The 17604-nt window shown below is 40.8% G+C and overlaps 1 long non-coding RNA gene across 1 annotated transcript; it reads right to left on the bottom strand.

The window, feature by feature from the left end:
* Positions 1 to 1934: 1934 nt before the first annotated feature.
* On the bottom strand, positions 1935 to 4207 carry LOC141652374 (uncharacterized). The gene is made up of 3 exons (XR_012547178.1): positions 3894 to 4207; positions 2758 to 2836; positions 1935 to 2104 (listed from the first exon to the last, which is right to left on the bottom strand). It is a non-coding gene; the product is annotated as an uncharacterized LOC141652374 (long non-coding RNA).
* Positions 4208 to 17604: the final 13397 nt, after the last annotated feature.

Below are 17604 nucleotides of genomic sequence, written 5' to 3'. Positions count from 1 at the left end.
AGATCAAGGAGAGGACGATTCGGGCTAACCTCAGCCTGATTCGAGCCTTTCTTGATCGGTTCTGGGACACGACCTCAACTTTCCATATGCCTTTTGGAGAGATCGAGGTCACCTTGGAGGACTACTAGGGCTGAGCAAAAAATCCGATTATCCAAACTGATCCGATATCCGATCCGAATCTGATCCAAATTTTTGGATATCCGATCCGAAAGTTAAGTTTGGTTTGGATATCTGATCCGAAATCTTTGGTTTTGGTTTGGATATGGATATTAGAATTAAAACATTTGGATATCCGATCCGATCCAAAACTAGAGTTTTCTAGTATAATTTCGAGAAAATAAAATTTTATTTGATACAACAACTTAATTAATGTTTAAAATATTAGAGAAATATGTAAGTAGTACTTAAGTTTTATGTCGAGAACATTGGAGTAAGAATACTAAAGAAAATCATCATGTAAGATTATGAATATAATCGTGTTTCTAACTTAATTTTTAAGTAAATTAAAAAGTATGGATATCCGATGGATATCCGCATCCGATCCGATTATTTTGGATACCCGAACATTGGATATCCGAAACATTTGGTTTGGATATTGGATATCTAACTTCAGGATTTCTAATATGGATATCCGATCCGAACTAGCAGTTTGGATCAAATACCCGATCCGTACTCTGCCCTAAGGACTACGGCATGATCTCGGGTCTGCCGTGTGGAGAGGAACCATTGGTGTGGCCGTTGATGGCCATGAGAGTAGACTCGGCCGAGGCGAGGAGTCTGATCGGCTGGAACCTGGCTACGGGTGTGGCCCAGGTTCCTGGTTTGGTGTCGAGTACCTACGTCAGGGACTACTTCATCGGCAGGGTTCCAGCGAGGGTGAGGATGGATGGACGCATGGTGCCTCTACCACCTTGTACTGCTGAGCAACGGGCTCGTCTGTGGTTGTGGTGGTTCTTGTCTTTGATTTACCTCGGAGACAAGGGGGAGAGGCTGTCGACGAAGCTTCTTCCGTTTCTTTCTGACTTGAGTAGCCTAGGTCATTGGGACTGGGTTACTCCTAGTTTTGCGGTCCTCACGCGCTACATGTGGGCCATGGTTCGTCCGGAGTTGATGGAGAAGGGGACTTCTCCTGCCACTATCGGTCCTAAACTTCTCTTGAAGGTTTGAATCTTCCTTGAAAACATGAAAGATCATTTTTAAAAGATCATTTTTGTAGGAAAATGATTAGTAATCATTATTATTTTGCCTGCAGGCGTGGGTGTACTCCTACTTTCCTGGTTTTGCTCCCACGAGGACGGCGGACGTACCGAGAGCGTACCCCGTCGTGAGGGACTGGGTTATGTGTCGTCGGAAGAGCCATCGGTCTTCTTACGATGTTTTTCGGAGTGGCGTGAATGCCCTGAGTTTAGACAGCGTACGCGTCTTTGACCTTCATTTTATCTTTCCTTTACTTAGAGATGATCATAGGAATGACCCCTCGTGTTCTTGCTTTAGTGGGTGTCCCGGCCTTGGGAGAGCTACTATGGGGCCCCAGCCTTTGTGGCTGAGGTTCTCCGTCCTCGGAGTTCGAGTAGGTTGTTGTTGACGACGTCCAAGGGGCCTGTGTGGTACTTGGGTGAGCGTTTGGCTCGGCAGTGCTCCCGCGACACTTTTACGGTTCCTATCGGCCCTCCAAGGATGATGTTTAGGGAGCCCTAAGAGGCTGAGAGGACAGCTGACCTGGCTGGCGCGAGTGGTGACGCCCTCCTTCTACCTGGTGAGGAGTACGCTGAGTTTGTTCGCCGGAGGCTGGCGTACTGGCCGACCGTGGTAAGCATATTACTGTAACACCCCGGTTTATTAAAGAGGTCCTCGTCAAGACATTCTCTAATAAAACGGACTGTTACCATCTCGGTTTCCCGAGGTAGTGAATAACAAATTAAACTCCAAGGCAATTTATATAATATTTTAACTTAATTATTACAAATACTCTTTTCAACTCAAATTACAAGAACTGACATAATTAAAAGTGGAAGTCTTCTAGATGATGATCTAGCCACTAAGTCGTCTGATCCAATGTCTCACGCCCATCAAGCTCCCGTCCTATCTCTTAAACCTGTCAAGTCTGCTCCCCATAAAACGGATCATCACAGGTGTTCACGAATACACAGGGTCAACCACGAGGTTGAGTAGGGAAAACAAAATAAGTACGACAACAAAATAAATAACTCCATTTCCAATTCGTCACATACTCCACCTCTCCGTATCACAGACCCTGAATACTTCCACACCATATCAATAACTTCCACACCGTATCAATAACTTCCACATCATTTCACAGACCCTGAATAATCTCTGTTTCATATCACAGACCCTCAATAACTTCCACACCATATCAATAACTTCCACACCATATCACATACCCTGAATATCACAGACCCTGAATATCACAGACCCTGAAAAATCTCTGTTCCATATCACAGCCCCTGAATACTTCCACATCATATCACAGACCCTGAATAATATCCATACCATCCTCCAACTCCAGTGCATATGAATGCTCAAGATAAATTGATGCAACACAATATATATATATAAATCAATGAACTGATGAATCATAAAATCATGCCAGTTACCCGATGTTGTGATATCATACTCAATACAATCAAAACAGTCAATCACCCTTCCCAATATAAATGATAATATAACTCGACAACCAGGAATCCAGTCCACACAATTCGATCAATAACGATAATAAGACAAGTGTAGTTCCCCTACCTCAAGTGCCAGCAAATCCAATTAAGCAGTCCAGAAATAAAGCAATGAATTGATTATCGATCCTTCACGAATCCGCCACCTAAAACAATTATAATATTTATAATTACTAACTACTAAATATGGAGATCTCTCAATTAGAAGTCTTCCCGAAATACAATCCCGACACCAACTTATGCCCGACTGATAATTAAAATAACCCGATTAGTATTTGACCCAACTTTCTCAAAATAGAAAGTTATTAAGGTATAATCTCTTAAAATGGAAACTTTCCCGATATAGTAACTTTTCTCTTTTATCAAACCCGACTCAAAATCCCGTTTCTGGTTAATTAATTATTATTTTATTTCAATTAACTCGGAACTTAAACCGAATGATAATTAAAGGATTAAACGAATTATAACAATTATTTAATAAATCCCGAATCAACATTTGAATACTCAACATCCGTCTTTCATTATTTAAATACCCGGAAATTAAATTAATTAATTAAAGGTACGGCCGATTAACGAATTATAATGATTAATTAATAAAAATCCGCTTCAAGACAAATCGAATAACCCAACTCTTCACTCACCATTCTCTCACGCTCACACCCTTCAAACACCACCGGAGCCCCCCGACAACCACCAGCTGCGACACCCACTTCACCCCAGCCGCCAACAAACACCCCCACTGGGGTCGACCCTCACCGGCGAGGTGAACCACGGCCGTCTTTTGGCCTGGTTCACAGCCGAGCTTCCCCAAACACCTCCTTTTCGCTCCTTACTACCACCGCAACAGTCACCAACCTCCTGTCAACCTACCACGAACCTATTCGTCGTCAGCCCATGCACCCAGAAACCGTAGCACCACCGTGTCGACCACTCCCTAGTCCACGGTGGTGCCGCCTACACCTTACCTGTCTAAACACCACGAAAAACCCAGATTATAACTCGTGTAACCACCCCTATCGCTGCCGCCTCTCACTGCCCCTACAACCACCTAAGACCACCCTAACCACCACCACTATACTCGCCTCACACCCCACTACTCTCCTACCCTGCCAACCACCACTAACAACTACTCTATAGTACACGAAACAGCAGCAAAGACCCGACATCAAATATGAAAAACAGTGGAAGAGTTGAACTCCTTACCTTCCTGCCGCCATAGCTGCCACCAGGGCCGTCCTAGGTCGACGCCAATAGCTCCTAGCTCGTCCCTGAAGTGCCGACAACGACCTTAGCCACTCTCTCTCTCTCTATATCCGTGAGGGATGGTGTTTGGATCTGACAAAAGGAGGGAGGAGGGAGGCGGGTAGAGGTAGGGTATTAGGGTAGTGATTAGGTTTATAATTAGGGTTAATTAGGGCTAATGGGCTTAGGGTTTAATTAGGGTTAAATGGGCTGAACAGTTAATGGGCCAACTCAATGGTTCAGCTCATATTCGAATTCCATATAAAACCGACTCAATTAACTTAGCCCGATACGACGCAAGTTAAATAAAGTAACTTAACATAATTATCGACTCAACAATTACCCGACTGAATTAATATGATAAAATGTATAATAAATAATATTTAATAATATCCATTTAATTTATTATATAATATTCATTTAATTTATTATATAAAATACAGGGTATTACAGTCTTCCCCCCTTAAAATGAACTTCGTCCCGAAGTTCGCTCCCATACTCAAACCCCAAAAGGGTATTGCATAGCGTTCTTACGGATGTCACGCATTTCTAACACGGTTAGCACATACTTTTGACACGACAATTAACATAACAAAAACGGAATGTTACATTCTGCCCTCCTAAAAATAAACTTCGTCCCGAAGTTTTAGCTCTTCTTTACTTAACCCAATTAACTACGACTAATAACTACCGGCGAACACAACTGTATAACACTATATAATCATCTGAGAACACCATCATTCTTCCACCTCAATTCCGATCTCAACTCAACATGAACTCATTAACCAAGGTCACACTGGACCGCAAGCATAACTCGGCACAAAGGCCCCACAACTCATAACTCAATACCAGTAGTTTAATCACACTCTCCTTTTACACATCAACCAACTAACAGAAGTAGGAACAACACGTATGGAACTCATTTGTATAGGTACCCCACAACTAAACATCAACTTGGTCAACTATAACCTACAAACAAGTGCAATTTAAGCATCAAGATTTTACAATCCTCCCCAACTAGAAACATGGTTACGTCCTCGTAACCTTCATTATTATAACAACGGTCTCAAACTACTGCTAACAACTTAAAAAGGATAAAAGGTTCTTAACTCACGTCCCAGATAACTAGTTCTTACCAAAGACAATCGATACACAACTCTTTCAAGGATGTTGCCGTTACCAGTAAAAATCATTAGTAATTATTCATCTCACCAATCATTGTAATCTCCTACTTTAGAAACCCAGGGAGTCCATCAACATGCGAAAAGAATTATGGTCAACACTTTGATAACTCGATTTATGAAAATTTATAACCTAATAGGTTCAATCTGACTTTCCTTTGCTTAATTGTACGGATTTAGGTCAAGACACGGAATCACCAATAGAAATGAAGACAACCAGTTTCGCAGTACTTATCGTCCCAGAATTATTTTCAATCCTCATAACAATTAGGTTTGGTATTTATTCATGAATGACGAAAGCACATTGCTTGGCAATTTTACAACTTATTGGTTGAGTCAAACAAGCGATTAAACAGCGATATTGGAAAGTTAACATGCAAGACTATCATTCATAAAATTTCGTTCTTGATATTACGTGTATTTAAACTGCACACAACACCATGACATAAAAGATTAAATGTATTTTACTACCCCAATTTTTCCAATATTCGTTACCTGTCATGCTAATACCAACTTACCATGTTAACACGTAACTCACTTAAATCACCACATCACATTTTCCGTTTCGACATTCGTAACCAACCACAACCCACCAATTCGCTACGTGAACGAACAACATGAATAACTTGACCCACCACTTGTGACTCCGCTCTAATTTCATTACTCTAGACTTAACAACTATCATGAACCATTCAACCAGACACTAGCTGGAAATCTCCTTCCAAATTTATACTCACACGGCAAAATTTAACTTCATTTTCAACTTTTACTTTCGTACCGGGCGATGAATAACTTTCCTAATCATAAACCTTATAACAGAGCCGTCATAGAATCCACTTACAGCTTACTACGAAACCCAAAATCAGATAAGCTTAATTCAATTCCTTTAAACAAAACAAGCTTGGGTGTCGACTCATATATCGAAATTTACAGGTCCATCTTATTCATTTCAATCATATCTTACTCATGAACGACTATTACCTCAATCATCAGGATTTTAGTTGCGCTTCTTTACTCAGTTATATTCACGACTCAATTAAACGTAACTATACAACTATCATCTAAACCAATGTGTGTCATGTGAATCATAAAAGGGCTATCCCATTATAATATTGCCAACATAATTATCATAAACAATCCTTACTAGAATATAATTGATATTGGTGACTCGAGAATCTAGATATATTAATCGTCGTATTATATCAAACAATTTCCTTTATATCATGCTCCTACAATTACAAGAATCCCTTTAATATTTTACGACGATATAGTGATGAACATATCCACTAAGAATTAACAACACTGTTTGTTTTTCATGTCCTAGGTTTAGATCCACCGAAATAGATTAATGCGATGATGGTTATAATCATAACTATGGGCACACAACTCATATGAAAGACCTTAGAACTCAGATGGCACCCTCCACGTGTGAACATTTAGACACAATCATTACTACCATTCATGTGTAAACATTTAAACATAATTATTATAATTATTATTCATGCGAGTATATTAGAGCAATCAAATTACTGTTAATACCATCGACTTTACCAAATTACTTTTAATATCATCAACTTTACCAAGATATGACAATATAGTTTTTATATTTATATGTATCCGACCACTATGCAAATATGATGAACACCCAGAGATATCACAACGTGTCAAATGCATATTAATATATGTAAACAACTGGGCTCGAATAAAATATTTCACCCTCGATTACGAATCAAATTAATTTATTCCATTCTTTTTTTTTTTTTTTTTTTTTTTTTTCATTTATCACGCAACAAATGTTATCAACTAAACTTCAATTTTTATCACTGGTTGAGATACGTAACTACTGAACATGCTTGCTACTATCATCATATAAGGACATTATAAATTCATATTATTAAAGCTCGTGAATTAATCAAACACTGTATGAAGACTCAACCTAGAACACACATTTAAAAGTCATGATTCACGTTGTAACTTTCAAAGATCACGAATAAATAACCGTTCGATTAAAAACTTGATTCATATTACTTTTACAAAACACGGAGAGTTAAAATCACAGGGAAAAGAATTAGGTTCAAAGCACAAGAATACCATTTTTAAAGAATTTTACCACTCAGTTGGTCCAACCAAACATGTGACAGCTATTGGTCCAAAACTTGGGTTAGTTTGCAAAACTTATTATTTACTATTGAGGCATCAAGATTTTTCGTGGCTTATCAATTTGAACACTTATGTGAATTTTACGACCAATGGAGTTGGAATTATGCGAAAATTTTTAATGCAATTTAAAGGTGGATTTTTACAACATCATTGGTCAAGCGTCACTGCATAGAACTTCCTAACCACATCTTACTAAAATCTTTATTTCTCCTAATCCGTATATCATATAAGCATGCAACCAACGTCAAATGAACACTAACTCACGAGGCTATCTTTCATAAAATTTTCACCGATAGGCAACAAACAGAAAAGAAATGGTAGTAAGGTCAATTAAAGAATAGCATCAACCCAGACAAGTCTCATCACTAAGTTTTTCGTTTACTATGTTCCAACTCTTACAACCACACTATTGTTACTAACCCATACCAACTTAGATCTCACACTTAGATCTCACACTGTACCTACGTAAACATATACCCCCATAGAATCCCTTCGCCTCTCGATCTACCCATTACATCTACATTATGATTGATATGACTAAAACAGGCAATTCAATAGCGTTTCTTATTACTATCACATTATTATACTAGCATGGCTTGGGATCACATAACCGCATATTACTAGACATAATAGTACCATCAGTACGTCATTCAACATCCACCTAGGTAATTTTCATCGACTCGCAATTATTTTCATGCTCACGACTAGCACAACACTTCATTGATTCTTAACCTGAACTCGAAAATTTATTTCTCATTTCTCAACATTATATGATCACGTCATCATTCATACAACATACTTACCGTAGCGTTGTCCTACAGAATGGTTAGAATACATAGGTCTCAAGGTATATATCAACTCGATTATGCAATACTCTATGCATCAATCAACACTTAGGCAACAATATAGGAATCTCAGGTTCAACCTTATGCAACTTTTCTACCCTTTTCTCTCATATACCCTCAGGGTTTTCCGAGTCAAACTGAGAGGGCCACTGGTTCGGTGTGAGGGGGCCCCTAACTCAAACCTTACCTCAGTGTGCTCCTAACAGTTCTATCCCGGTGTTCATTTTAATTAGACACATCCTAGGTTCATTGGGTTCATTGGTTTAGGCCTGAGGATCGTTCGCTCTGATACCACTTTGTAACACCCCGGTTTATTAAAGAGGTCCTCGTCAAGACATTCTCTAATAAAACGGACTGTTACATTCTGCCCTCCTAAAAATAAACTTCGTCCCGAAGTTTTAGCTCTTCTTTACTTAACCCAATTAACTACGACTAATAACTACCGGCGAACACAACTGTATAACACTATATAATCATCTGAGAACACCATCATTCTTCCACCTCAATTCCGATCTCAACTCAACATGAACTCATTAACCAAGGTCACACTGGACCGCAAGCATAACTCGGCACAAAGGCCCCACAACTCATAACTCAATACCAGTAGTTTAATCACACTCTCCTTTTACACATCAACCAACTAACAGAAGTAGGAACAACACGTATGGAACTCATTTGTATAGGTACCCCACAACTAAACATCAACTTGGTCAACTATAACCTACAAACAAGTGCAATTTAAGCATCAAGATATCACGCCCTCCTTCTACCTGGTGAGGAGTACGCTGAGTTTGTTCGCCGGAGGCTGGCGTACTGGCCGACCGTGGTAAGCATATTACCGTTTACTTGTCTTTGATAAAGCTGAAGAATGATTAGCAAAATAATGAACCACTTGAGTTTTGCAGGAGATCAAGGTGGCTGGCGTCGAGCCCCAAGCTTTTCCGGAGACGCTGGAGTACACTGACTCGGCGGGCATGACGCTGATCTCGGAGATTCGGGACTTCAGCGAGGCGGTGACTGACGCTGGCTTGGACGAGTGGTAGCATATCATGAGGAGGGTAAGCCCCCAACTTTGGCTGTCTTTTGTATTTTATGCTTTATTACATAGGAATGCATTTGTTTGAACCTTATCTGTATTTGAATGAAGGTGGCACCGTCCAGGCATGTGGAGCTGTGGAGGATGGCCAACCGGCTGCGAGCTACAGTTATTGAGGCCCTTAGAGGTGGCTCGGGGCGGCAGGTATGAAACTTTCGTACCCGTTCTTTATTTTTATTATCTCCAATCATTTTTATGAAGTGAAGCGAAGTAAAGTATCACCCCATTTTTCTGTGTAGAGGGAGCGTGAGCTGGCGCAATCCCAGGAGGAGACGGCCCGTTTGATGAGAGAGCTCGAGGTCAGAGATGCTGAGATTGCTGCCTTGAGGCGACCGTGGCTGAGCTGAGGGGTCGTCAGGACTAGTTTGCTGACTGTTTGTACATTTGTACATTTGGATGTCATTTTGGGCAGGAGCCCGTATTTTGATGTATATTTTGCATTTTGGTTGTATATACGATGGCCTGCGTGCCTTTGCTGCTGGGTGTTTGCTGTATCTGCATGTTAGCTTTGAAAAAAAAAACAGGTTTGGCATGTGACGGTTGCGCCGTCATGCTGCCAAAATTCGTGTAGGAAATCACGACAAACACATATAGCAAAAAGAATTAACATAGAAAGTTAAAATGGCCTAAATTAGCGCGAAGAAAAAAGTGTCCGAAAATGGACAAAAAAGTGCCCGAAAATGAAAAAAAAGTGACGCGACTGGACGGTAGGGAGGGCTACCCCCTAAAAAAAGAATTTAAAAGAAATGTCTAAGTGTATTAGAAACATTTTTGAAAAGAAGGAGTGAAATGATTCCCCGAAAAGAAAAAGAAAATAAAAATGAATAAGTGTGCGTATTTGGCGAAAATGTCGATTTTGACCCGAAAAGCGAACCCGTAAAAGATTAGGAAACATAAATTTGGTAATTATTCGGAATTACCGAATTAGGTCCCTATAGGAATAGGAAACTTTAACTAAAACAGATTAGGAAAGATCCCACGGCTGTCAAACGAGGAAAATAGCTTGGGGAAGAGGCGCAGCAGGAGCTGCGATCTTTTGAAAAGGCGCAGCAAGTGCTGCGTCTTTTCTCCAGTTAGTCCGTCCTCTGCTGAATTTAGGAAACAGTGAATAGTATAAATAGAGACCTCGGTTGAGCTTCTATTCTCACAATTCTCTCTTCCTTGACTTCATCTATTACATAAAACCTCATATATCCTCTCAAATTCTTCCAACAAAAATATGGGTGCCTTTGAAAATCGCATCAAGGAGTGGATGAATGAATTTACGAATGTGGAGAAACACGACATGGGTGCTTTTAACTTAGGATCCATCATAAGTTTGAAGCTAGTGAAGGTAATTAGGCCCTTTTTGGATGCTTGTCTTGAATATTGGGATCCTAATTTTCATTTATTTGCCTTTCCGGGAGGCGAAATTTGTCCCTTTCCTAAAGAAATTGCTGAGGTTGGAGGATGGGATGCAGAAAGTGTTCCGGCTATACCTCCTAGCTCTCAAAGATATAAGAATAAATTCAGGGTCTTGTTTGGATTGACCAAGGCTGAAGTAGACCGTCTTGTGACCTCAAAAGGTGTCCGCATGTTTGAATTTGTCGATCGATATATAAATAGGGAGGACCCCACTACCTCTTATGCGGCGAGGCGTAGAGCTTATGGATTTTGCCTTCTTCCTTGCTATGTCTTGCGAGGGCATGTGGACCAAGAGATGAGGGGTGACCCTCGATTTTTAGGGATAGTGGAGCAAATGGAACTGCGCAGAAGCCGAGCATGCTTGATTATAGGGGAGACCATTCTAGGATTGGACAATAGGAAGGAAAACCGCGAGCATGCATATCTTGGGAGTCCTATCATTTTACAGGTAAGAACCCGTTTTCTTGTCCTATTCGGCCATTTTTATATTTCCGTCCATTTTGTTTTTTGGCCCTCTTTGAACATTAACTCCCGTCCCCTTTTTGCAGATCTGGCTGATGGAAAGACTCCGGTTGATCGAGCCCCCAGTTGATGTGACAGGATATCGCTTCCGATCAATTGCAATGAGAACGAGGCTATACATGGTGGACTTCACTCGAGTATTGTGGACAGCGGGGGGCCCACGGGGGCGCTTGGGAGGAGAGAACAAGCGTTTGCATTTTTGTTGGAGTCGCCACCAACTTTTATGGGAAATTGGAACCGTTCGAATACCTCGTGTCATGTCAAGACACAAAGTAGAGACATGAACACCAAGCAATCGTTACCCTTAGCATTCTATGTCTAGAATGACTCTCGTGGATGCCAATGAACACGGATGTTCACAGAGATCTGGAGTAAGGGGTGAGGGTACGTATTAGGAAGCTCTTTTGATCGAACACCTAATCCCGCCCGCCTCGATAGCGGCCTCTACTAATGATTAGGGACATCATTTATACTTGATATATCGTCGGTTATATGCATGCAATGCAACATCCAAGTTTTAATCCTAACATGTGAGAATTAGACTAAGTCGGTTAACAATTAATTTAGCATGCAATTAATGTCAAAGTAGGATTTAATGCTCAATTACATGTGAAGGCATACAAATGATACAAGAAATATAATAAATACAATAAAGGAATTTACAATAATGAACATTACAATGGAATAGGCGATTTATGTCGAAAATACCTTTAAAACGGATAATTTGAGAAAAACGAATAAAGGAAGAATTAACGAACAAATCAGAAGGTGATAATACGATTAATAGTTGATTATACGTAAGCTAATTAAACTAGGTCAAGCAACCACGGAGTTCGGGGACGAGCTCATCTGGAACAGCGCAGCGAGATCGCGCCCTCGGAAGAGCGCAGGCCCGATTCTTTGCGTCTGTTCCAAGGGTGAGTTCTGGCTGTGAAGCCGGAACTGCAAATCGTTAATATAAATTGGTGTATTTAAGGATCGATTATGATATATTTACTCGGATAGAAGTGATTAACAGGTTATTTACATGTGATTGATGGTCATAAAAGCGATAAAACATGGATAAGACGGATGCAAACGAATTAATTACATGGATGAACGATTGATTAATAACATGGGTGAACAAAATAAGCTAAACATGATGAATTAATGACAAATTAATGACGAATATGTGATGAATAGATGGAAATATATCAAAGATCGAATTCCAGAAATCCGATATGAACAAATCGAATTTCTACAACCCGGATTGAATTTAATGACAAAAACCCGCAAATATTGGATTATAAGGGATTTAAGTCGGGTTTTAATGACGAGTTAAACATGTTAATGATGATGATTAATATACATGTGAAATTATTACGATTGTATGTCAAAGAATTAGCGAAAACAAACGAAACAAATAAAAGCAACAACGAATTACAGAGGACGAAGGAAGAAGTAAGGAAGCAGGAACTGCGGCAGCCTCACGAAGAGGCGCAGCAGGAACTGCGCTCCTTCGAAGAGGCGCGGCGATTGCTTGCGTCCTTTCTCGACGGTTTGTCTTCTGGAAATCCGTAAAAAGGAGGTTTTAAACGAGGTTTTAAAAATCGGATTTAATTGGTATTTTCTACATAAACCTTACAATTGATTACAAAAAGTAAATAACAATAATAAAAGAGAGATTATACACCCTCAGACTTACATGTTTGACGAAACGAGATGAACTAAGTTATCGATTAGCGATGCTCGACTCGAACTATAATGCAAATATTAAAGTGCCCTCGTAAGAGGAAAACGCTTAGATTAATTAAGTTGATTGATTGTGGAGTTGGTCAAATTGGTCGGTCATGCAAACGAGGCTGGTACTCAGAAGGATCCGAGCTTACGTGGTCGAATGTTCAAGCACGTAGACGCCAAAAAGTAAGAACAAAGGTTTAGAATGCAAAGGGAGAAGAGAAGGGCGGACACTCGCGTGAGAAATATGAGGAGCGAAGGCTCCTATTTATACTAATCACGTGGCGGAAATTATGGTAAGACTAGGATACGGAAGGAAAGATCCGGAAATAACCGACTTAGGTTAAAACACGGAAACTTGGACAAAAAGAAAGCCCTGGGAAAAGGCGCAGCAGGTGCTGCGTCCCTTGGAAGAGGCGCAGCACTTGCTGCGTCCTTTCCCGGGTAGGTTCCTCTGCGCGTAGAAAACGCGTTTGACAGCCCGTCGTATTTTAGGCATAACTTTCTCTACAAGACTCGGAATAAGGTGATTTCGGTGGTGTTGGAAAGCTAAAAGAAAGATATAGAACTTTCTGTGAAATAGGCCTGACCCAAGAAAGTCGTTATCACCTCGTAAAATGGGCCTAAAGATCGGGTTATCATTTTAGCTAAAAGAAATGCACATTTTGTAATGTAAACTTTCTAGTTTAGCCTAATGAAGTGATATGAGACTCAAAATGAGATATAACCTCAACATTTTGTGACATCCTAACCTTAGGTAGACAAGCACATTTCTTTGACTCGGGATTTAACGGTTTTAGGAAATGAAGACGGTTTTTGACCCGGACTCCAATTGTACTCTAATTACTGTCAAAACGACCGTATCGGTACGTAGATGACAACTAAGAGGTAGACATTAATGTTTGAGCAATCACTTGACGATAAACTTACGAACTGTCACAAATCGTTCCGAGTACCAAACATGCGGCCCAATCATCACCGGGTGTTTTGCGAGGGGTTCAGAAACGAGGTGTCTACAGAGGCCCCACTTTGACTGAGGCTTGGACAAGGCGAAAGTCAAAGTATAGCCATCAGGTCAATCGAAGATTACAACCTGACGACTATGGCGACGCGAGGCGGCTCAAGGGGTCTGAGCCAAGGACCTGTCGTCGGGAACATTTTAGAGTCTGTCGACTATCGGGGAGGGTCGTTTAAAGTCCATTAGACTACGTAAGGAAGCTCGCCAGCCATAAGAAGAGACCATACCTGAAATTCCTTCCTTGAGATGCTTCCGGAGGTGCATAGGAGCTAAGGGTAAGCGTAGGAGCTAAGGGTAAGACCTAAAAGATATATAAGGATTTGTGCTAGGGTGCGGGGCCCTAAAGGAAAGCATCGACGGGAAGGAGACCAAATATAAGTTCAACTTAAGGGGTAACCAAGGTTTGGGTGTAGGAACTCCAAGGAAGTGTGATTCTAAAAAGGTGATCCTAAAGGAATGTGATCCTAAAGGGACAAGGTGATCTTAAAGGAATGTGATCCTAAGAGGAATAGTGTATCTTAAAGGAATGTGATCCTAAAGGGTATAAGTATATGAAATCTAGGGAGTTTGGGAACCTAAAGAGCTAGATGTATGAACCTGGGTATATGAACCTAAAAGGACGGCTGGTATGGGAACTTAAAGGCTTGTGAACCTAAAAGGAATAGGGATCCTAAGGTTAAGTTTAGGAACTACTGGGTTACTAATTCTTGTTTTAAAACGGGCGCGTTTAAGGTTTCTGTCGTATGAGAACTCCAAAAGGATTTATGGGTTTATGAACCTAAGGTCATTGGTGTGGGAGCTTAAAGGCTTATGAACCTAAAGGAAGCCATTTTGGGATCTAAGAATCTAGGGGTAAGAATCCTAACTTTGGGTTTACGAACCTAAGGAAGGAGGCTTTGGTTTGGGAACTTCTGGAGAACGACACCTTTGCCGAACTCCGCGGGGAAACAAGAAATATTGTGAGTAGCAGGACACAGGCGGGAACTGCTGGGGAAATCTGCTTGGGTCGTCTTCAAACAAACTTAGGAAGAATTCGGGGTTGATGTTGATCTCCATATCTCGAGAGGGAAAGTCTATCCGCTTACTCTCGTTGGGGAACATAATAAAGGTGTGTCGAAACACCTGTCAGAGAATACTGGCTCGTTGTGGCAAGCGAGGTCTTGATAAAGTACTGCTTCTGATACTTACCTGCATGGTTAGTAGCCACACAAGAATGCAATCTAATATATGCACGTAAGCAATTATCACATGGACCTCGAATGAGGAAACACATAGGTTTTGCAAAAGTCGTTTCTTTTTAAAAGTCGTTTAAAACTTGTTCAAAGAAGTTTGTCGTTTGTAATGCGTTATGCATATTCAATGGGCTTTAGACATAGAACTTGACATGACACAGATCTACTAGGACGCGACGCGAAATGTAGACTTAGGTTTGACTGACGCGACACTAACTTAGATTTGACGCGACACAGGGATGACTTTGACAGACTTTGTTTAAGTATGCGCAACCCCTAGCCAAGTGTGGGTGATAACGCGTATCAGTTCCAAAGGTAGAAGAATTGCAAGAATGATGAAGGCATATAAAGGTAAGGCATGAGCCATGGATCATCTGTTTACTAGGACTTCTTTTGCCGCCGCTTGCTGTAAAAGAGACTCCTCTTGAGGCACGATGACTTGGAGAATCGATCTAAGATCTTTGTCATTATCTGGATCGAGTACTAGCTAGACTTAGAGGAATAAAGGAAAGGTGGCCTCTCGGAAGAGAAGCCCCCAGGATGAGAAGATGACTCTGGAATTTGGTGAAAAAGAGGCTGGGCGACAATAAGGAGCCCCCACTATAGAGGTGTTGGTTGAGGTTGGAAGGGATGTTAATTGAGGTTGAAAGGTTGAAAATTGGGATGGTTGTGTCCTTGAGGACTGCCTACGTATTCACGTTAAGTGAAATCAAACCAGATCGTAGTTCTGAGGCTTGGTTTAATTTTATTTGGGTGTTGTGGTTGCATCCTTCTTGTGTAAGAAAGGACTGCCTACGTATCCACCTGAAAAGGTGAAATCAAACCATGCTCGTAGTTCTGGTGTGTGTGCCTAAGCTTATGTTGTCAGGGCCTTAAAGTGCATGGGTCAGGAGAGTATATTCCTTTGGTGACTCGAAGAATCGATTTGAGATAGCTCCCTCTGATCATAGACCAAAGAGGTGTAACTAATTTTGTAAAAATTTCCTCGTCATGTGAGCACACTTAGTGGACCCTAAGGATGAATATGGGTATGTCCCGTCCTAGGTAGCAAAGTATTTGAAGATTCCGTGTATGGGTCAAGGTGAAACTGGATTGGATATTTGGAATGTGGAGCTTGGAGATAAGAGGCTTTGATGAAACAAATCTCTGGAGCTTGATTTTGTGGAGTTAAGGCTTTATAAGGTTGTGGCTTGTAATGTGGCTTGGAAATGGGGTCTCTTGGCTTGATGTAGCCTGAGCACATAAAGGTAGGTTAAAATGATGTGGGTTCAAGTTTTCATGTCTTGGCCTAAAGGAAGGGTATACTTGACAAGCTTTAGAGGATTCTCAAAATTCCTAACTATCTGCCTGTAACGGTCTCAAGAAGGACTTAGGGTGTGATGTGTGAAAGGCCAAGTAGGTTGCTAGCTAACCATCTTCGTTGATGTCTTGATAGACTTCGGCATTATTCCGTTCTGTATTTGATTCCAGGATTGTTCTTGATTCAAACTCAAATTCTTGGTCTAGATTATATCTCGGATTTTTGCTCAGATTTTTGATCAGGTTTTGAAGGACAACCTTGACTTGTTTGATTGAGCCTTCTTCTTTTGACTCTTTTGTCTTGGGCTATAAACATAACTACAGCTTCGGATATTGATTTTGGGTATTTCTCTTGATTGAGCCTTTGTCTTTGATCGTGACTCGTATCATCTTGGATTTGATTGCTACCATGGATTTGGGTCAGACTAGCACCTTTGGTGTGAAACGGGTTGGTCTTTAGTAACAGGGGTTGTTTATTGTGGGGAATGGGCTTGCCTTCCGTCATGGATCGTCAACAAGGGAGACGGTCTAGATTCGTCCTAGAATCTCTTGAGATAGGCTCGTCCTAAACTAGGGTTATATTGTGGTTTCTATTGCCTGACATGGAATAGGTATAAAAAAAAGGAACACGGAGTTTCGGGTCCTCTATCACTTGGAATGGAACATTATTTAAATGCACTCACATCGACTAACATGTTGTTGTTGTTCGTTTTAAAATGTCTCAAATCAATTCTTCTTGTCACAGGAAATGGGATGAAGGAAGAGATGGGATAGAATATGTGGATTGAAAAGTGTACTTTATTGAAATGAATAATAAATATATTTAACGTTGACTCGAGAAGACACGTGACTCATGGGACAGCCCCCAGGTTGTCACTGGGAATGAAATGGAGAAAAATACTAGAACAAATATGAGATAGAAAGCCTAAGACTCGGACTCGGACCCGGACTTTGACGCGATCTTAGACCTAGACTCGTAATCATCGGCCCCATGCTTGAGCATTTTCCCTTCCAGCAACTGGCTTCGGCATCTGACTTTGAGCATTCACCCATTTGAGCACCTCATCTTCGTCATTGGAAACATTGAAAGGGTAATAGTCAAGAAAAGTTTCTTGATAAGTGGTATATCCATGAGGATTGCTTAACCTGCCATGTGGGTTAAGGGTCGAGAGGGACAATTCCCCGCTTTCGATCATATC

This window comes from Silene latifolia, chromosome 4 (genome assembly GCF_048544455.1).
Source record: "Silene latifolia isolate original U9 population chromosome 4, ASM4854445v1, whole genome shotgun sequence".
In the NCBI taxonomy this organism is placed as follows: Eukaryota; Viridiplantae; Streptophyta; class Magnoliopsida; order Caryophyllales; family Caryophyllaceae; genus Silene; species Silene latifolia.
Note: the sequence above shows the minus strand (reverse complement) of the source record. Positions and strands in the feature narration are given on the sequence as shown.